The sequence below is a fragment of the Micropterus salmoides genome, unplaced genomic scaffold, assembly GCF_014851395.1.
Source record: "Micropterus salmoides isolate LMB-PRFRI ecotype aquatic unplaced genomic scaffold, ASM1485139v1 Ms_hic_scaffold_1, whole genome shotgun sequence".
Classification (NCBI taxonomy): Eukaryota; Metazoa; Chordata; class Actinopteri; order Centrarchiformes; family Centrarchidae; genus Micropterus; species Micropterus salmoides.
In genome coordinates, this window is record NW_024040040.1 from 53,668,331 (window position 1) to 53,690,339 (window position 22,009).

The following is a 22,009-nucleotide window of genomic DNA, read 5'->3' on the forward strand; positions in this document are numbered from 1 at the left end:
TATCTCTTCCCAGAAGGCAGCAGGGTGAACAGGCTGTGGCTGGGTGGGTACTGTCCTTTAGTATCCTTTGGACAATATCCCAACTTTTCTGGAAATAGGGTTTTTAGATCTAGACAGCTCTCTTTAATGGAGGCTTTTACTGTGAAGGAGCTGCAGGAAGTGTTGAGTTTGTGTTATTAACAAACTGCAGGCAGATCACTAAATGTTTAATCAGACAGTCAGACAGGAAAAGCAGTTAATTAGTGTTTCTGAGAGCAGGAGAGCTGAAATAAAAGGAACAATCATCTTCATTACTGACTGAAAGCTGAATTCAAACAGAAAAGTAACGACACTTTTACTGTTCTCTGTGACCATCTGAGCTTCTACACAGTGTCGGACACATCTGGATATTTTTCAACAACAAGCATCAAATCATTTTAGTTCTAATGAAATGTCTCCACAGAAAGAGGAGTCCTGTTCCTGTGGAGGAGCAGCCGTCCTGCTGTGCTTTGTGTCAGGACGTCCTGAAGGATCCAGTCTCTATCAGCTGTGGACACTGGTTCTGCAGACGGTGCATCACCTCATACTGGGACCAGTCTGCTTCATCAGGAGACTCCTCCTGTCCCCAGTGTGGAGACAGATCCAGAACCAGAGCTGGACTGCAGACAGCCAGTCAGAGCAGCTCTGTACAAAGTAAGACTGGACATCTGTCTGCTTCTTCAGATATTCTGACATTGATTGTTTTTATATTAGTAATTACATAATTAATTATATTATATTATAAAATAATCACCACATATTCTTTATTTTATCTCACATTGTCGTTTTATCTCACATTGTTGTTTTATCTCACATTGTTTCTCTTCTTTAGTGAGAGGTGGTCTGCAGGAGGTTTTAGATGAACATAAGATCAGTCTGAGGAGGAGATGTGAACGTGTGACTGAAGGAAGTGATGAAACAGGAAGTGGAACCCTCCTCAACAGGATCTACACTGAGCTCTACATCACAGAGGGACAGAGTGAAGAGGTTAATACCCAGCATGAGGTGAGGCAGCTTGAGACAGCTTCCAAGAAGAAGAGCCTCCATGACACTCCAATCAGGTGCCAGGACATCTTTAAAGCCTTACCTGGCCAACAGAGAGCCATCAGAGTGGTTCTGACCAACGGCGTCGCTGGCGTTGGAAAAACCTTCTCAGTGCAGAAGTTCACTCTGGACTGGGCAGAGGGCTCGGAAAACCAAGATGTCGGTCTGCTGGTTCTGCTCTCGTTCAGGGAGCTGAACTTGATCAAAGATGAGCGGCACAGTCTCCTCACGCTGCTCCATGTTTTCCATCCAACATTACAGAAGGTCCCAGCAGAGAAGCTCGCCGTCTGGAAACTGTTGTTCATCTTTGACGGCCTGGATGAAAGCAGACTTTCATTGGATTTCCACAACAGTGAGGTTGTGTCTGATGTCACACAGAAGTCATCAGTCAACCTGCTGCTGACAAACCTCATCGAGGGGAATCTGCTTCCCTCGGCTCTCGTCTGGATAACTTCCCGACCTGCGGCGGCCAATCAGATCCCTTCTTTGTGTGTCGGCAGGGTAACAGAAGTACGAGGCTTCACTGACGCCCAGAAGGAGGAGTACTTCAGGAGGAGAGTCAGTGATGAAGAGCTGTCCAGCAGAATCATCTCACACATCAAGACCTCCAGGAGCCTCCACATCATGTGTCTAATCCCAGTCTTCTGCTGGATCACTGCTACAGTTCTGGAGCACATGTTGACTACAGAGCAGAGAGGAGAGCTGCCCAAGACCCTGACTGACCTGTACTCACACTTCCTGCTGGTTCAGATAAAGAGGAAGAAGCAGAAGTACGATGAGGGACATGAGATGAGTCCACATAAGCGGACGGAGGCTGACAGGAAGGTTCTTCTGAAGCTGGGGAGGCTGGCGTTTGAACAGCTGGAGAAAGGAAACATCATGTTCTACCAAGAAGACCTGGAGCAGTGTGGTCTTGATGTCACAGAGGCCTCGGTGTACTCAGGAGTTTGTACAGAGATCTTCAAAAGAGAGAGTGTGATCTTCCAGAAAACAGTCTACTGCTTTGTTCATCTGAGCGTTCAGGAGTTTCTGGCTGCAGTCTACATGTTCCACTGTTACACCAGCAGGACCACAGAGGGACTGAAGGACTTCCTGGGAAAAGACTACAAACACAGGTACTCAAAGTCTTTTCTTGGGACGATTTCTATATTTTTTGGAAATGATGATAACGGTGGCCCATCCCTGGATGTCTTCCTGAGGAAAGCCGTGGAGAAATCCCTTAAAAGTAAAAATGGCCACCTGGACCTGTTTGTTCGCTTCCTTCATGGCCTCTCTCTGGAGTCCAACCAGAGACTCTTAGGAGGCCTGCTGGGTCGGACAGACAACAGTCCAGAAATCATCCAGAGAGCCATCAACAACCTGAAGGAGATGAACAGTGATGAGATCTCTCCTGACAGAAGCATCAACATCTTCCACTGTCTGACAAGAGATGAACGACCACTCAGTACATCAGGAGATCCAAGAGTTCCTGAAGTCAGAGAACAGATCAAAGAAGAAAACTCTCTGAGATCCACTGCTCAGCTCTGGCCTACATGCTGCAGATGTCAGAGGAGGTTCTGGATGAGTTGGACCTGAAGAAGTACAACACATCAGAGGAGGGACGACTGAGACTGATTCCAGCTGTGAGGAACTGCAGAAAGGCTCGGTAAGTCCAGATGGGATTAACATTATATGTCATTGTAGATTAGAAGTTTAATTCTTCTAATATAAGCACTTGTTTATTAGAAATATTTATGTCAGTTGTATTTTGTTGCAGATGTTCTTTAGCTGTTTCAAATGCAAAGTGAATAAAATTTTGACTTTTCACTTTGTTGTGTGTTAGGTTTATTATTAGCTAGTTATTCCATTTATTTCTGTTTTTTCTACTGTTTTTCTTCATCTGAGTGATGGAGGTCAAGTCAAGTCAAAATTATTTAAAGTGTAAAATCCCCAACTGTGTGGTCCCAGTAGACACATAAATATTGCAGAATTGGATAAAAAAGGCTGACAACACATAAGATACACACATTATAAAACAACACTAAAATACACAATTATAAAACTAATAATAAATAATATAGTCAATTAAAATGTATTCAGATTCATAGACTACCCTAGCCCGAACTATAAGTCTTCTCACAAAATACAGAAAAAACATCCTTAATCCTTTACTAAAAAGAAAAGTTTTTAGCCTCTCTTTAATATGGAAATGTTGGTTGCTTCCCGAACCGGGACAGGGATCTGGTTCCAAAGCCAAGGTGCCTGATGGCTAAAGGCTCTGGCTCCCATTCTATGTCTCTGTCTTGGGAGGGCAGTGTTCTAGTAGGGAAGTATAGTGTAAGGAGTTCTTTCAAATAAGATGGTGCTTTAAAATAAATTCTCAATTTTACCGGTAGCTATTACAAAGTTACCATAACAGGGGTGATATGATCTCTCCTGCTAGTTCTAGTCAGTGTGCGTACAGCAGCGTTTTATATCAACTGGAGAGAGTTAAGGGATTTTTTGATCAGCCTGAAAGCACAGAGGTACAGTAGTCAAGCCTTGAGGTAACAAATGCGCTATAAGGTGAATAATATAGGTCCAAGGACTGAACCTTGTGGAACTCCATGGGGGACTCTGCTGTGCAGAGAGGACTCATCGTTTACATGTACAAACTGGGAGTGATCTGATGAGCCCTGAGGGAAGACTAAATCATGCCTATGTGTGAGCTGACCCAGCAGGGAAGATATTACTTGAGAAAAGTTGATCTACAGGAGAAACATTTCTGAGACAGAATGAGAGTCTTAGTGTATTATTTTCTGTTGTATTTTTAGATTTTCAATTGTCACCTGCCACCTGAATTTTGTTTCCTTTCAAGGCTGGAAACCACTTCCCAAGCAAAGGTTGTCAACTATAAAAAACAAACTTGACAGGAGAATGTGCAATGTGTAAGTAAACTCTGAACCATGCGTACGCACATAAAGAGGAGAAATGAGAAACGGTGACTCACATGGCAGAAAGATGAAACCGTTTGAAATGAACAGGCCTACTACTGTGTAAAATAAATTAAAATATTACCTCTGAGTATTATAGGCTTAAAGCCTTTCTGAATAAACAAACACCCGTTTGATTGCTTTTCCCTGAAGTGCGCAAAAAAACATCATTTAAGAGCATTTGCAAATATCCAGATTCAGGATAATAAACACAAACAGAGACATCTCTTTCTGCAAAAGAACGCCTTAGTTTCTACGCACAGTTTTATAAATGAGAACTGTGCGTAGAAACCTCACTACGTGCGCCCAAAAGCCCAAAATGGTGTACTCCAAACAGACTTGCGTACGCACACTTGTAAGCAAGTTCCCTTTATAAATCGCAATAAACTTGAAATGTGGTGCATAAGGGAGCTCCATGTCCAACCCTTCAAACGCTCATAGTTACCTATAAATGGTCCGTGAAACGCCCCTCATTAATAATAATATAATAGGCAATATGAAACTATGCTCTCCTATTTGCTCGACTGACGCATTGACAAACGGCATCAATTTAAATGTAATTCGTCCTCCTGTTCACCTTGTTTATGATAATAAATTGTGCTGCATGCAAGTATTAATTAATATGATTCTGGATTAAACTGTCCAACATATTTGAGGCATTAATTTGCAGAAACAGATATCTCTGTTTGTGCGCTGCAAATGTTTGGTGTTTGTTTATTCAGAAAGACTTTAAGCCTACAATACTCAGAGGCAGACCTAATATTTCGATTTATTTTACACAACAGTAGGCCTATTTATTTCAAACAGTTTCATCCTTCTTCCATGTGAGTTGCCGTTTCTCATTTGTCCTCTTTATGTGCCATGGTTCAGAGTTTACTTGTAGGACGCACATTTTCCCGTCTAGTTTGTTTTTTTATAGATCACAACATTTGCTTGGGAAGTGGCATACGCATGTTGTGATTTATACATCCATACACTGGCGCACAGCGTTTGGTTCAATAAGGAAACTATGTTCTCGTATTTGCTCGACTGACGCATTGAAAACTGCATCAATTTAAATATAATTTGTTCTCCTGTTCACCTTATTTATGAAAATAAATTTTAATGCAAGCAAATAGCCTATTAATTAATAAGATTCTGATTAAACTGTCCAACATATTTGAGGGGATTGAGTGGGATTTTAAATCCAGCTCCCAATCAGTTGATGATTTTGGTTTCCATTGAGCATTGTAATGTAATTTTGTGCTCAACAAATTATACAGTGAACAGTAATTTTAAACTTTGAACTGCGTCACGACGCAAGCCCCCCCCCCCCCCCCCAGTGCTGCTTTAATTCGCATGAAACATGCAAGACCCTATTGAAACTGAAGGAATTCTTTTTTATACTTTATTTTTTTTTTTTGTCTTTCTTCTCCCAAATGAATTGCATTTTTGACAGCCTAAACATGCTCAAAAAATCATGAAACTTTGCACAAAATTCAAGTGTGGCCAAAACTTACATGTTACATTGCCTCATTTCACCAAATTGTATGAAATTTTTGTGGCAGATGTTTCATGTCCTGACCTATAGAAAAGCCTCTATGAGCGATGTCCTAAACCCAAGCTGGACATTTTGAATTTACTTTCATGAACTGTTACAGAATTAATCCGATCTACATCAATTTTCATTGTGCGATATAAAGGCATTTATCTGTGAGTTTTTCGTCTATGGTGTGTCCATGGCGTTATGAAAAAAATTGATGAAACAGGAATTCATGAAGAAAATTGATGAAACAGGAATTTGTTATAACTTCACTGTACATGCTCATATCTATACAAAATTTCACGTTTGATAAGGGTCACGCCCTGAACCCATATACTGTCCAATATTCACTCAAACTCATAGTGCCAGCAGGAAGTCAGACATTTTGAAAGTAATGGTAATTTTTGGCATTGCACAGGGTCTGTACTTTTCTCATCATAACATAAGATAAGATATGTCAACAACTGTTTGTCATTAAATGCATTTCATAATAACATTTTATGTAATGTATGTGTCTTGATAGACTTTCTTGCTGTGGACTCTCAGAGACTCACTGTGACGTTGTGGCCTCATCTCTGAAGTCCAATCCCTCCCATCTGAGACAGCTGGACCTGAGTCTCAATTACAACCTGCAGGATTCAGGAGTGAAGCTGCTGTCAGCTGGATTGGAGAGTCCAAACTGTAACCTGGAGACTCTGAGGTCAGTTCACTGACCGTAGCTTATGTAGTTTTGTATACCATATTCATTTAAAATTGGACAGAGTTTTCACATTATTGGTTCATAATGTTTCAGGATTTGTCTGAGCCCAAATCCAGAAATTTCCTGTCTTTCCTACTGCTTTTAAACGCTATAATATCCTTTGGGGGGTTGTCAGGGAAAGTAATTCCTTCTCAAACAATACGGAGTCAAATAGATGTGTTGAATCATTTCTTTATGTAACATGGCCATGGAGAGAATGCACGGTTACTCTCCCGAACTCAGCATTTCCTCTCCTTAAGTACTGAACAAGTACAAAGCAAACAACAGCCAACAAATGGTAGATGAAGGAAAACAAATGGCAGAGTATTAGCATACACTCAAACTCTTCCTGAGTTAAGAAAGGAAATGCAAATGTCCCTTGATTGGTCTATGTTAAAACTCTCACCTACATTCCAGCAGACGTTTATTGTAAATCAGACAACCCTTTGTTTAGGAATAAAACCCTGTGACCAATGCTAATTTCTCACAAGTTAATTACAGTGAAATCCTAAAAATCAGCAAATTATAAATTTATTTCTCACAGGGTAAATCAAGGGTGATAAATGAATCTAAGTATATATTTTTTGAACATTTAGAGTCGTTAATAATTTATTACACTCAATAAAAGTAGCATTCCTTATGGTTGACTGTGAGACTGGGCCAAACTTAAACATTAGATTTTTATGGGGGATATGAGCGGCCCCTTCCAACTTGAAATGATCGTCATTTTTGCTATAATATGATTGGCTCAACAGCGCCGATCAAAGGAGTTTACTTTCCATCCGGTTTTCCATCCAGAGATGGTAAATATGGTGACAAAATGTGAATTTAGAAGAAAAAATGTTGGCACAAGAGGCATTTGTAACTATTTTAGTCTTCTGACTGACTGTACACGTCATGTTGGTAGTTAACAGTATACTGTGACTTAAGTGTTCCAGCTCAGGCTTGACCTGGTCTTGTTCAGGAATGGTGACTTTTCAAGCCGAGAAGTCATTCTAGTTTCTTGAAGGTCTTCAATACAACAAAAACACTATTAGTATTTTTAATAAAAAATGTTGTGGGATTGTTATTGCATATGAACAGTGAAGAAAAGGTTATGAATGTATGGAAAATAAAGATGTTTAGCTAAATAAGTTAGTTTATCATGCACTCATCTCCTAAAATCTATTTGAATTAGAATATTTTAAATGCTTTTCACAGCAAATATTGATAAATCTGATTCATTTTGATTCATTCTATTAAATACAAAATTATAAACAAGTTACAAAACTTTTAATTAATAATTAACAGACTTATCTATTATATGTCTATTATTATTATTATTATAAACGAGGTCAAACTTGTATTAAAATCTGACTAATTATCAGTGCATAAATTTAAAATAAATGACATATGCATTAACAAACGCTGCTGGCACACTGGATGTCTTCATCTTTGTATATTGGCACTCATCACAGAAAAAGTTGCTGACTAGGGATGAGTGAGTACAGCATTATCTGTATCTGTGTTAACCATATGAATTATCTGTACTCGGACTGGGCTGGGCCTAACCCGGAAGTGGGTCGGGTTGTCTTGAAATGGGTGGGGCTTTAAAAGTCAAATGTAATGAACAAGAGTTTTCATACTTAACATAACTTTCATTTTTTAACTTTTAATTTTTGGGGGATTTTTTATTAATTTTTTTGGTTCTTTTTTATTTTTTTATTTCCGCACCAGAGGCCTGTACCAAGAAGCAAGATTGGAGCTTATCCAGGTAACTTCGGGTTAACCCTGGGTTTTCAGTACCACGAGTGGTTCACTTCTTACCAGGGTAGAGCTCCATGATAACTTATGCTGAAGGCTAACCTGCTCCGGAGCAGGTTATGTTCCAGAAAAGAGATTAACTCTGTGAAAACGCGGCTTACTGACCAATCAGCTCTCTTGGAAAATGACTTCAACATCTGTAGGAAATCCCACAGAGTGTTTTAGCCAATAGGCTGCTTTATGTTTGCAGCGGTGATGTGGAGAAACTCTTGACTATGGAGATCTTACAGAGACTGATTAAAAGCCTTAGGCTAATGTTGGCTACAGGTTTTTACAGTACAGCAGGATCAGCCTACTTACTACCTTTAAATGTGTAATATTTTTTATTTCTTCCCAGTCCGTTTCACACACCCTGACGCAGCTGTTAAAAAAAATGGGTTTTATTTTTCTTATGAGGCTGAATATTACGAGCAGTTTGGTAGGGATATTGAAATACTGAATTTTAATATGAACGTGGGCTATCTATTTAGGTTAGTATAGCTTTCTAAGGCCTACTATAGAGACTGTAGTCATGTTCCGTCCCACCTTTTGCGATGTGGGTGCAAAAGGTGGGACGGTGAGTTTTCAGCAGTCTAAATGTTGAGATTCAGTCTTTCACACATATTTGAGCACATTTTATGGCATGAATGGAGTTTTCGTTTCATTGCTTTATGAAGTCTATGAAGATTCTCAGTCATCCAGGTCATAGTTATCCAACGAAGGTTAAAATCAAGGGCAACTGGATTGAAGATACTGGAAGACGTTTCGTCCCTCATCCAAAGGACTTCTTCAGTTATGACTGACTGGCAGGGAAACTCAGCTATTTAACCTCAGTGGGGTCGTTGGCCAGGGTCACCCTGAGAAACAACATTTCTCTGTGTATGCCGCAGAGATGTCTCGGCCTTATTTGTGTACGATCGCCAAGCTCTTCTCAACATCCGTACCTCAGTGGAATCGTTGCTTCCAAAACACAATCTGGGAGACCAAACTTCAAATCTCCCTCCCTTCTTATCCAGTATACCTATAGGCCTGCGGCACTTACCCAGTGCCTATTCCCGTAAGAAACGTCTTAGAAGACGGGGAAAGTGGGGAGGTGTACTGGTGAGATCTCAAGCCAACCTGATGCCCGCCAATGCAATCAATCCTCGCCTCTGGAGCAATGGATGGTACCGTCGCTCCGCTGTCTAGTCACCGGACGTTAGAGGCCGGTAGATCCGGCATATTACTCCCGCTCAAACTGATGTCTGCTACCCATCGATCGAGGCTTCCGTACCCCGGCGGATGCGGACTCGCTCTCCTATCACTGTTTTGCTGATGATGTCTAAATTTACTTGCCTATGAAATGAGTCTGTGAAGCCATTGTTAGACTGCTTAAAGGAGGTAAAAACCTGGATGGAGTTAAACTTCCTCACTCAGAGTTAAAATAAAACAGAGATGATCATGTGTGGACGTTTAAACGTACTGGGTGACCCTCTTGGCACTTTGGGCCCCTTAGCCTCCCAAAATCGATCCTCTATTAAAAATCTTGGCGTTATTTTTGACACCTCGTTCACTTTCAATAAGCAAATCAGTGCAGTCGTCAAGACCAGCTTCTTCCAGTTAAGACTTCTAGCTAAAATAAAGGCCTGTCTTCCTCCCAAAGACCTTGAAAAAGTCATCCTTGCTTTTATTACTGCTCGGCTGGATTATTGTAATTCATTATACAGGGGTCTACATCAGAAATCTTTAAATCGCCTCCAGTTAGTCAAAAACGCAGCTGCTCGCTAACACCATCTTGGCCACCCTCCACTGGCTACCTGTCCGTTATAGGATAGATTTTAAGTTTTTATTACTTGTTTTTAAGGCCGTATATGGTCTGGCGCCACCTTATCTGGCTGATCTCTTATGCCACCATTCTCCAGTCAGAACACTGAGGTCAACAAATCAGCGGCTCTTGGATGTCCCAAGATCAAAGCTAAAAAATAAGGGCGATAGAGCCTTTGCAGTGGGCGCGCCTATCCTATGGAACAGCCTCCCGATGCATATTAAAGCTGCACAGACCCTACAAACGTTCAGATCGCTGCATAAGATGTACCTTTTTGCAGTAGCTTTTAACCTTCGTTAAACCAGGTTTCTGATGTTTTAAAGTGTTGTTGTTTTGTTTCCCTGTGATTCACTCTGGTTGTAGTAATTTTTACACTAGTTATTTATGTATTTGACATCGACCCTGTTCAGCACTTTGGTCAACTGTTGTTGTTTTTAATGTGCTATAGAAATAAAATTGACATTGACATTCTCAAAGTCATAGCACCATCTACTGGCAACAGGAAAGGAGCCTTTAGAGACACAGCAGCCCCTGAGCCACGTTTTACCTAGATGCACACATCATACCAGAAAACAACAAAAAAAAGCATCTTGGAGCCAGACCCAAAACCCAACAGGAAGTCGGTCATTTTGAATTTAACTCATTTTTGGCGATTTACACGTTCTGTACTTTAACAATCTCTTCCTACAGAATTAATGTGGTTGACATCTATTTTACGCTTTGCAATCTAAAGGCATTGATGATGAAATGTTTTGCTATCTGTGAGTTTTCGTCGAAGGGTGTGTTGTTGGCATGCCATTCAAAATCAATGATTCGGCATGAAACAGGAAGTTAATGTAACTTCAGTGTAAATTCTCGCATCTGTAGCAAAATGTACATTTGGTAAGTGTCTGCCCCTGAACATGTCTACATGCCAATATACAGTTATAGTGATAGTGCCACCAACTGGCACCAGGAAGTAAGCCATTTGATTTACATGACATATTTATATTGTGGTCCAGACTTCATGTACATAAATTATTCTTTATACAGAATGAGGGGCTGCCGTTTATCAGAGAACAGCTGTGCTTCTCTGGCCTCAGCTTTGAAGTCCAACCCCTCCCATCTGATAGAGGTGGAGCTGAGTGAAAACTACAACCTGCAGGATTCAGGAGTGAAGCTGCTGTGTAATGTTCTTGAGAGTTCCAACTGTAGACTGGAGACTCTGAGGTGAGTTCACCGACTCTCTGTTATTATTGTAGATCTTACAGTTGCAGGAAAACCTAAACCCCTTTGAATTACCTGGATTTAGGCATAAATTGGTCATAAAATGATGGGCTAACACATTCTTCTTAAAGTAATACCACACAAACTATTATATGTTTTCATGATTTTATTGAGCACACCATAAAAACATTCACAGTGCAGGGTGGAAAATTATGTGGACCCCTAGGCTAATGACTTCTCCAAAAGTCAGGAGTTACCAAACCTGGAGTCTAATCACTGAGACGAGATTGTAGGCGTTAGAGCTGCCCAGACCCATAAAAGCCACACACCAATTTTAATTTTGCTATTCTCAAGGAGCATTGCCTGAGGTGAAACATGCCTCAAACAAAAGATTAAGCATTGTTGAGGTTAAAAAGAATCCTAGAGTATCACTTGAAAACTGGAACATCCTAACATCTCAGTTGATGACTCTACAAAATGTCAAACATTTAAAAAGAATGGAGTTCATGGGAGGACAGCACAGAGGAAGTCAATGCTGTCCAAAAAACATTGCTGCACATTTAAAGTTTGCAAAAGAGCACCTGGATTTTCCATAGCATTACTGGCAAAATATTCGGTGTACAGTTGAAATCAAAATCGAGTTGTTTGGAAGGAACACACAACCTTATGTGTGATGAAACAAAGGCAGAGCATACTAACATCTAAACCTCATCCCAACTGTGAAATATGGAGGAGGGGGCATCATGGTTTGGGGCTGTTTCACAGCCTCAGGGCCTGGAAGATTGCTATCATCGACAGGAAAAGAAATTCCCAGGTTGATCAAGAAATTATGGATAAGAAATTAAGGCCATCTGTCTGACAATTGAAGCTCAACAGAAGATTAGTGATGCAACAGGACAATGACCCAAATCACAGAAGTAAATCAGCAATAAACAGAATGGCTTCAGCAGAAGACAATATGCCTTCTGGAGTGGCCCAGTCAGAGTCCTGATCTCAACCCATCTAAGATACTGTGGCATGACCTCAAGAGAGTGATTCACACCAGACATCCCAAGAATATTTCTGAACTGAAACAGTTTTGTAAAGAAGAATGGTCCAAAGTTCCTCCTCACCGTTGTTTAGGTCTGATCTGAAAGTGCAGGAGATGTTCGGTTGAGGTTATTGCTGCCAAAAGAGGGTCAACCAGTTATTAAATCCAAGGGTTCACATACTTTTTCCACACCGTACTGTGAATGATAACACTGTGTGTTGAATAAAAACTTGAAAACATATAGTTGTTTGCGAGGCATTAGTTTAAGCAGATTGTGTTTATCTATTGTTGTGACTTAGATGAAGATGATTTGGATCTGATTGGATTAGCAATGGATTTTAATCTTCATCATTAAATCTTTATTCAGATTGAGGGGCTGCCGTTTGTCAGAGATCAGCTGTGCTTCTCTGGCCTCAGCGCTGAAGTCCAACCCCTCCCATCTGAGATATCTGCACCTGAGTGACAACAAGCTGCATGATTCAGGAGTGAAGCTGCTGTGTGGTTTTCTGGAGAGTCCACACTGCAGACTGGAGACTCTGAGGTCAGTTCACTGACTCTCTGTTACTATTGTAGATCTGATATGTTTAATTATCAACTGAACCTAATTTCTGTTCATACATAACTTCTATCCATAAAGTTGTAAATGTCCTTTTGTTCATATTTTCATGTTTCTTGTACTAAATTTAGTCTGCAGTCAAAAAGACTTGTGTTTCTTAAGGAAACTGTAGAAAGTGGCCGTTGTTAGTTGTTAAGTAAATAAATGTTTCTAATTTTTGGTAAATGGTCACATCTGTATACAGAAGATCCTCTGAACTAATATTTGGTTTAAACTGATCAAGTTTACTTGTTGAAGTAGAAATAGTTATTTTTGTAAAATTAATTTCAATGTGTCTAATTCTTAAATAATGTTTGATCATTGATATTGATCCTTCAGAACAAACACACACACACACACACACACACACACAGATCAAAGCATATTTTGATCATTTGCATATGAATATATGAATGTTGTACTGACATTTGGATGATGTCTGTAGAAGGAAAGCTCATTGATTAGGACATAGTAATGTTGTCCATCGGATTCCCACATTTAAAACCTGAACACATCTGATTGGATTATATATATATATATTTTTAATTCAGATTGTGGGGCTGCAGTTTGTCAGAAATCAGCTGTGCTTTTCTGGCCTCAGCTCTGAAGTTCAACCCCTCCCATCTGAGATATCTGCAGCTGAATGACAACAGCCTGAAGGATTCAGGAGTGAAGCTGCTGTGTGATTTTCTGGAGAGTCCATACTGTGGACTGGAGACTCTGAGGTAAGACACCATTTTTTACTACTGTGCTGACCATCCAAAGAAGGTTAAAGTCAAGGGCAACTGGACTTGGTTGAAGATACTAGAAGATGTCTCGTCCTTCATCCAAAGGAGTTCAGTTCTGACTGACCATTGAACCTCAGTGGGGTCGTTTGCCAGGATCGTCAATACTGCTGGTTCGTTAGTGTTCCTGGCTGTTGTAACAGTCGTTACGGTCGTTCGGAGTACCTGAGGCCAAGACTGAACGACCATCGTTGGCATCCTCATCTGAGGCCAATAGGTTACGTTTGTTGTGTTTCCTGGGAAGTGATGAAAGGACAGCATTGTAGGTGGGGGATAAGTGGTGGCGTAGACCCCCTCTTCTATTCAACGATGGCTTCCTTGACACCTCTTTCAAACCATCCATCTTCTCTGTCTAAAACGTGCACTTGGTGGTCCTCAAACAAGTTTCCGATGTCCATCAGATGTAAGTAAACTGCAGAGTCTTGACCTGAGGAGTTGGCCCTTCTGTGTTGAGCCATGCGTTTGTGTAGTGGTTGTTTAGTCTCCCCAATATACAGGTCTGTGCATTCCTCACTGCATTGGACCGCATACACTAGATTGCTTTTCTTGTGCTTGGGGGTGCGGTCTTTGGGGTGGACCACCACCAAACAAAATGAAACAGCCAAAGTCATACCTCTGTATAAAATGGGAGCAAACACCACTTCACAGAACTACAGACCTGTCTCCTTACTTCCACAATTCTCCAAAATTCTAAAAAAGTCTTTCACAACAGATTACATTCATTCTTGAATAAGCATCAATTTCTCACAGACAGTCAATATTGATTCAGATAAAACAGATTTACATTGATGGCAATGATAGAATCAATTGAGGAAATCACGAGTGCCATAGATAATAAAAATTATGTAATGGGGGTATTTGTTGATCTTAAAAAAGCTTTTGATATAATTAACCATGATCCTTATAAATAAATTGGAAAGGTATCAGGGGGATAGTATTAGACTGGGTTAGGAGGTTATCTTAGTAAGAGACAGCAGTTCGAGAAGTTGGGAAGCACCAGGTCAGTATGTTTGGACATTGCTTGGGGTGTCCCCCAGGGGTCAGTGTTGAGACCAGTATTGAGATCTGTTTATTTTGTATAATAATAACATATGTTCAGTATCTAAGTTGTTGAAGATGGTGTTATTTGCAGATGATACAAATATTTTCTGTTCAGGTGAAAACCTACAGCAACTTGTGGAGAGTGTCTCTAAAGAAATTAACAAATTAAAAATATGGTTTTATAGAAATACATGGTAGCACTTTATAATAACTACACACTATAAAGCATTAGTTAAGTATTAGTAAATACGGAATTCATCATTTATAAAGAATTGTTCATACATTAATTCACATTAGTAAGTCATTCATTAACACAGTTATAAATATTTTATTCTTTGTTATCTACACACTATGAAGCAGTTAAGTATTAGTACACTTTTAATTCATCATTTATAAACCATTTTTCTTACGTTAATACACTTTAGTAAGTCGTTTATAAATAGTTATACATGTTGTATTCTTTTATTAATACGCTGATCTATAATGTGCTTAATAATTATTATTTTCATACTTTAGATATGATCGGTTCACTATTTATAAGTAAAGTATTATTTTATGACATATATGAGTTGTTAATGGTTCACAAGATCATTTGGAAAGTGTAAAAATTTTTTATTTAACCCGTCTACCATCCCTAAATGTAGAGGGGCCCTGAGTTCTTGGTTTCCAACTACTTAGTAGTTATGAATATTGCTAGTTGTATTGTATAAAATCAAATTAAGGTGGTGTCACTTTAAACCTTGATATCACTAAAATAATAACCACACCTTGGAATGAGAATAAGTACCCTCTAAGTTTTATAAAGAGGCCCCTCAAACAAGGCTTTTCATAGATTTAGTTTGGACAATAGAGTAACTCAGTTCACCCAAAACAAAAAAACAGCAGCTGCTTATTAGCACCTTTAACTTGAATCATCAGAGTGATTAATTACTGTGCACCTCACTCAAAATATAAGCCGGCAGAATATCTCAATGAAAAAAAAAAAAAAAAAAGTTTTGCAGGCCTGTTTAGTTGCCGGGGAGTGTTTCATAGTCCTTCACTCTAACTAGAGCAGAAACAGTCAATAGCCAGTACCTTTTTTGCGATGTGGTCCGACAGGGAAAAGTTACCAGTCCATGGGCCTTAGAAACGGGGCAGGAGAGCGATGGGGGTAGCCAAGAGTCCAGGGTTATCCAGCATTGCCAGAGGAACTCTGAGCGTTTCTGGTAGCTCAGAGCACTATCTGGGTTCCTTCTCTGGGTTCCCGAGTCTGACGCAGTCTATCCAACGGCACGTGTTGTGCTGAGTTAGCTCGCAGCAACCAGCACCTAACTAGCCACTCACTCGCTTAACGAGCGGCACTCTACCGCTTACGATGCAGCAGACCTCGGTTAGAGGCTGTCTTACTCTTCTTGTCATCTTGTAGATTATCTAGCTGATAAAACACAACTATTTCGGACAACTTTACACATACACACCCCGAAAACTCCCACTCCGCTCGCTCGTTTCTCTTCCTGCTCACATCTGACCCCTCACCTCTATCTACGCACGTCATCCAATCACAATCTAACCTGTTTGTGACCACATTTACATACATTTCTGTTACCAAATGAAATAAAACACATATGGAATTTAACTTTTTTTTTTAGGATTTTTAAACATTTTAACCCTTTGAATATTCTAACCATGACTTTGACATTTTAACCTACAATGAAGTTATTTATTTGTTTACTACAAAAACTAGTTATACACGTTCCAACCGGGCTACACCTACATATGCTAACTGCCTGTTTTTTGTTACTTTCCCGAGAAAGAATATAAACAATCTCAACATAACGTGTAAATCTACCAGTGGCAAAGCCCAATGGATGCTACTAAGACTACCTGAAAGATGCCCCAGCTAACGTTACTGGTGACGTGGAAAAGCTTCACCGTTACAGGCCTGGTACCGTATCTCTGAGACAGATCATCTATCACTACCAGCTCATCAATGATGTGCTTAATGATTGTATTTGATAAAAAGTATTATTCCAATGAAAAACTATATATATGCTCCTATGGTTCATACGATCATGTAGAAAGTTTAAGGAAATTATTTAATAAGTGTTTTCTCTCTAAAGTAAGGACTATCTAGGCCATACTAAGCCTTACAAATGAGATTGAAAAAGTCTCCGGCTTTTTTATGGCCTGGGTTAACACCCCATGGCGTTTTTTGGACGTCTCGGCGGTCAAGTTAGCAACAATAAATATGCAACGTCCATAAAACTAGTGATTAATGTTTTGAAACTGAACATTACTTGTTTTCCATAGGCAAACAAATAAAAATTCTCAATACTGACTTTGTGTTTAACACAAGAAACAAGTGAAATTACGGTTTCTGGTCAAGCCGCCCATCTCAACCATGTCTCCTCCTTACCAGGGCCGTTAAATAAGAGAGTTACGACGACTTCTGTTGGAGCTTTGGAATGCGGAAGTAAGGGGAAGCCAATAGTTCCAAACACTGAATAGTTTCAGCGCTGAGCCCTGTTCAAATCTGACTCCCCATTTCCTTTTAACTTTCATACAGTGCAGCGAGCCAGCATATTGGTGCAATAATCCCACATGACATGTCGAGCAGACTGTGTCATGTGTGTCAGTGATAGGTTATGAATTGCTTCTATCTTTGTTTTACCACCTACAGCTTATCCTAGCTTATTTTAATTGATGGATATCTTATATATAAAGGAGAAGCCTAATACCGGCCAAATTTCCAGCCCTTGTGTGAGCCCCAGGGGGCATAAATAAGTTGGGCACTGTCGGGCTAAAATGCAGGGCTCTATCTCCATGGATGAGATCTTCCCTCTCCTCCAGATTACTTTCAGGGTGGTGTCACTGTAGGTGCACTTGAAGTAGTTGTTAATGGTGTTTCTGGAGCAGGTCATGCAGTCAGTCCTCTTCTGGCCAAGGTTCTGCTTAGATATTTAAATGGGTTTGCCTGGAATGCTGCTCTCTTCCTGCTCTCCACAGCCTTAGGAGTTCCTTCCAGAACATTGCCCAAATGTCTGCAAGGCCAGCCTTTTTCACTTCTCCTGCCAACCTGTACTGCTTCTTGAGGACTTGAATTCTGCCCTGAGACACAGGATTTGACTTGCTTGATGGTTTGGAGCATAGGCCAATGGTGCAGGCTCGTCTGACACTGCACCAAATTACTCCACTGCAATGTGTAGTATAGAAGAACTGCTGCCACTCGGCCTTCTTTGTTTATTGGGGCTACTGGATCCTTTGTTGGACCACTGGAGAACAGACAGGTGGTGCACTTCAGGCTTGCTGGCTCTGGAGGCTGATGGTGCTGGAAAGCTCTGTGCACTGCTTGCCAAAGGGGAAGCCAGGGCAGTAGGAATGGTATCACTTTGGGTGGACACTGTAAATATATTGCACTGTTTAATCCAGTAGGTGGCGGTAATGCCAACCGCTATAAAATGCCAAAGAAGAATAAGGCCCTAATCAGACAGAAAACGCTTTGCAGGTTTGAAAAGGCATGCACACAGCTTTGCCTTTTTTTTGGTTGAATTTAGAAAAGAGCAGTGCGCTGCATTTTTTTCATGTTGGTAGGCAACCACCTAATCAGCTGTCCTGTCACTCTAATCAAAGATTATAGCATCAGCGATCTGTAATCTTTGGTTTGCCATTAAGTAATAACTTATATTAGCAGAAACTTGATCACAACTCAAAGGTCTGTGTCTTTTGTTGCTAAAACATCTACTTAGAATAAAAAATAAACAAACCAAAATAGACAAAAAGAGGGTGCCTGCTCTGGCACTGTTTGAGTGTTGAGGAACTTCGTCTTAATGATGGTGGGTTTAGGACAAGTTGATGAATTTGTTGCAGTCTCCGGACAATCCAATCAACTGTAAACTTCAGTCAGCACAACTGAGGGCCCTTCTCTCTATTAATTTGATTCGAAAATGGAAAAATATGTGAATGATGTCGGGCATGAATTTTTTCAACTCCGTGCACTCAGAGTGCTCCTTTTTGAAAAGGCAACGCGCAGCAGGTGGCCAAAATGCGAGGCGCCCAGGGCGCATTAACAGTGCACAGTCATTGTCAATAGAACTGCCAGAAAGGTGACATTAACAAATATTTTCAGTATTTACTTTTTTCAGCATTGTTATGAAGCTATATGATGCATATACGGACTGAACTTTCATTGTAAAGCTATATAATTTTTTTTTTTTCAGATTGAGTCACTGCAGTTTGACAGAGATCAGCTGTGCTTCTCTGGCCTCAGCTCTGAAGTCCAACCCCTCCCATCTGAGAGAGCTGCAGCTGAGTAACAACTACCTGCAGGATTCAGGAGTGAAGCTGCTGTGTGATTTTCTGGAGAGTCCACTCTGTAGACTGGAGACTCTGAGGTCAGTTCACTGACTCTCTGTTACTATTGTAGATTGGATATGTTTTATTAACAATGGTACCTAATTTATGTTCATACATAACTAACACCCATAAAGTTATAAATGTGTCCACATTTTCATGTTTCTTGCACTAAGATTACTCTGCAGTCAAAATAGACTTATGTTTCTTCAAGAAAGCCCCAAACGTATAACAACAGTTATCTTTAAGGACATCAGGATATGTCCTTTAACTCTCACATTAAACAACCTCCAGGGCCAACCTCCAACTACATAATATGCAACAAACAGGAACATCCTGTCTCAAAATGATGCAGAAAAACTAGCCCATACATGTGTTACTTCTAGGCTGGATTAGTGTAATTCTTTATTATCAAGCCGCTAGAATACTAGTACTGACAAAAACTAGGAAAAGAGGTCTTATTTTTCCTGTTTTAGCTTCTCTGGACTGTCTCCCTGTAAAATCCAGAATAGAATTTAAAATCCTTCTGCTCACCTACAAAGCTCCTAATGATCTGGCACCACCACATCTTAGCACATAGTACCTGATTACCCCACCACAGCACTGTGGCCCTGAATGCAGGATTAATTGTAGTTCTAGAATCTCCAAAAAAGTAGAAAGGGAGCATCAAACCCTCTCTCCTTCTATCGTTTAATGTAACATACAGAGGGGTGAATGGATGGAATGGATATGAAGGTTATACTATCCAAACAAGGTTAAAAATCAAGGGCAACGAAGATACTAGAAGACGTTTCGTCCCTCATTCAAGGAACTACTACTGACTAGTAGGGAAACCCAGCTATTTACTATCTGTGGTGTCATTTCCCATTTCTCGTGGCGTTTGTAACGACAGTCGTTATGGTCGTTTGAGCCACCTGAGGCAAAGTCTGAACAACCATCACTGGCATCTTCACCAAAAGTGAACGTTTGTTAAGTTTCCTGGAAAGTGACAAAAAAACAGCATAGGGGATAAGTGGTGGCGTAGACCCCCTTGTCTGTTAAGCTACAGCTTCTCAACCCTGGTGTAGATGCTTCCTTGACACCTCTTTCAAACCATCCATCCTCTCTGTCTAAAATGTGCACCTGGTGATTCTCAACCGAGTGTCCTTTATCCTTCAGATATAAGTAAACTGCTGAGTCTTGACCCGAGGAGTTAGCCATTCTGTGTTGAGCCATGCGTTTGAGTAAAGGTTGTTTAGTTTCCCCAATATACAGGTCTGCTCATTCCTCACTGCATTGGATTGAATACACTAGATTGCTTTTTTTGTGCTTGGGGGTGCGGTCTTTGGGGTGGACCAGTATCTGTCTTTATGTATTCTTGGGTTTAAAAAACACAGGGATATGGTGTTTGTTGAAAATCCTGAGTTTCTCTGATACTCCAGACACGTATGGAACCACAATGTTGTTGTGTACCTTCTTTTCCTCATCCCCATCCTCATCCATTTGGGGTATCTACAGGCTGTAAATGCCCCCTTCAGGTGGTTCTGTTCCTTCTCTCTGGCTTGGGCACTTGTTTGTATGTTGTACGCTCTGTGATGCAGGGTTCCGATGACCCCTAACTTATGCTCCAGTGGGTGGTGGGAATCGAAAAGTAAGTATTGGCCTGTGCGTGTGGGTCAAGCTGTTGTTGTGGACATCTTCTTGTGTGAACTTGATGTTACTGTCCACAGAGTTGATGTGTTCTGTGAAGGCTTGCACTTCCTGGCTTTTAATTTTGACCCAGGTGTCATCCACATACCTGTACCAGTGGCTCGGTGCTGTTTCTCTGAAAGAGTTGAGGGCTTTGCTCTCCACTTCTTCCATGTCCACAGGTCCATGGCACAGCCATGCTTCGGTCTGTAGAATCATCCATTGTACTGGAAATTAGTGGTGTTTAGATAGAGGTTGAGTAATTTACAGATCTGGTCAGGGCTCTATGGTCCAGGGTGTTGTCTTGTAGTAGCTGTTTCCTTACGGTTTCTGCAGCCTCCATGGTGGGGATGCAGATGAACAAAGAAGTCACATCATAGGACACAATGGTTTCAGCTGGATCCATTTTCAGTCCTCCTAAAGTCAATGGAGTTTTGGATGTGGTGGGGCTTGTTGCCAACCAAAGAGTCTAAGATGGTAGATATGTGTTTGGCAATGTTGTAGGTGACCGAGTTAATGCTGCTCCTTCTTTGTGTATCTTGGGTAGTCCATATATGCATGGAATGGCTTCTCCAGTATACGAACAGTAGTACTGTACGGGTGATGTTTTCTTCTTTCTGTAACTGTTTTAGACATTCTATGGCCTTTTTCGTATATTTGCTGGTTGGGTCTCGTCTCAGTGTCTCATATGTGTTTGTGTCCATTAGTAGTGTGTTGACTTTGTTCTGGTAGTCAGCTGTGTTAAGTACTACGGTGCATCTTCCTTTGTCAGCAGGTAGGATGGTGATGTTTTGATCCTTGCTCAGTGATGTCACAGCCTTCCTTTCTTGGATGGTGAGGTTGGAAGGGGGAGCCTTTGCATTAGAAAGGGCTGCAGATACCTTTAGTCTGAGCTGTTCTGCTTCTGTTTCTGTTAATTTGTTTATCCCAATGTCCGATTCTGTAGCTGTGATGAGGTCCACTATAGGTAGCTGCTGTGGTGTAATGGCAAAGTTTAATCATTTGGCCAGAACCTCTTGCTCTGGTTGGGCGAGTTCCCTATCTGACAGATTTTCACCCTTCTTTTATCTGTTTCATGCGTTGTGGGGTTGTTGTCCTTTCTCCTTAAAGAAAATTCTCCTGTTTTGTGTGTTTTGCTGGCTTGTGACTGTAGGTTTTGGAATTTCTGCGTCTGTCTTTCCTTGCGCTTGTTGTGCTGAGATGGCTGTGCTTTCTTGATGAAATCCATGACCTTTTCCAGTACTGTACTGGGCAGATGTGTGATTCTTTGTTCAGGGCTTCAACAGTGAAATTGATCTATTTGACTCGCTCATTCAGTAGCTGGTGTTGCGCTTTCTCCTGCTCTGTGCCCTTTCACTGTGGAGCCTAAGTGTAGGCTGTTAGGTATAAGTTTGTGTTATCTGGATCTCAGGTTAAGCCGTGGTTGGTTTCTGTAGTCTGCAATTTTCCTGGCTATCCTTTGTTACTCCCGTACCAATCTGAGGGTGTTCATCCC

The 22,009-nt window shown here is 40.7% G+C and overlaps 1 pseudogene; it reads left to right on the forward strand.

Moving 5' to 3' along the window:
* The first annotated feature begins 783 nt into the window (after nucleotides 1-783).
* Nucleotides 784-18,771, forward strand: LOC119886044 (annotated as a pseudogene).
* Nucleotides 18,772-22,009: the final 3,238 nt, after the last annotated feature.